General features: G+C 30.2%; 1 protein-coding gene across 4 annotated transcripts in view; it reads right to left on the bottom strand.

Moving 5' to 3' along the window:
- The window catches only part of LOC111473444 (probable E3 ubiquitin-protein ligase RHC1A), a 4,041-nt gene extending 3,650 nt beyond the window's left edge, over positions 1–391 (bottom strand). For all 4 annotated transcript variants that reach the window (XM_023118938.1, XM_023118937.1, XM_023118940.1 and 1 more), the window contains exon 1: positions 262–391. The gene's annotated coding sequence lies outside the window, so the exon portion shown is untranslated. The remainder of the gene's footprint in view (positions 1–261) is intronic.
- Positions 392–629: the final 238 nt, after the last annotated feature.

The following is a 629-nucleotide window of genomic DNA, read 5'->3' as shown; positions in this document are numbered from 1 at the left end:
AAAAAAAAAAAAAAAAAAAAAAAAAAAAAAAAAAAAAAAATCCAGATACAAAAACAAGTTTAGGCAGCAAAAAACTACAATTCCGAACAATTATCGACAGTTTGAGAACAGTGAAATGAAAAATGCACAACAAAACCATCCGCAGCAGCACAAAAGTTGAAAAAAAACCAAATGAAGCACAGTGAAAAGTCCAGAAAACAGGATTACAGAAATACAGGATGAGAGAAATGAAATGGTTAGAAAATGAAAATCAGAACGCACCTGGTGAAGCGAAGGGAAAGAAAAAGAAGGAATGCAGTGAAGTAGAGAGGAGAGAAGATGGGAGTGAACCCTAAAGATGGAGGAAGTGAATGGGTGAGAGTGAAAAATGGAATTTATTCCCACTTTTATCTATTTTTTCTGTATGTACAGGAAGCGGAAGCTGGAGTTGCCATACTTCCAATAAATTAAGACTTTAACATTTTTCATTTATATTTTTTTTTAGGTTAAATTAGGAATATTCACGCGATGGGACCCACCTTGTTTAATTCTTTAAAAAAAAAAAAAATTAAATTATCCTACATTTATGCTTTTCATTATTTTTACTTTTGATTATATTAAGATTTATTAATTGTTTACGAAAAATTTTG

This window comes from Cucurbita maxima, unplaced genomic scaffold (genome assembly GCF_002738345.1).
Source record: "Cucurbita maxima cultivar Rimu unplaced genomic scaffold, Cmax_1.0 Cma_Scf00120, whole genome shotgun sequence".
Lineage (NCBI taxonomy): Eukaryota > Viridiplantae > Streptophyta > Magnoliopsida > Cucurbitales > Cucurbitaceae > Cucurbita > Cucurbita maxima.
Note: the sequence above shows the minus strand (reverse complement) of the source record. Positions and strands in the feature narration are given on the sequence as shown.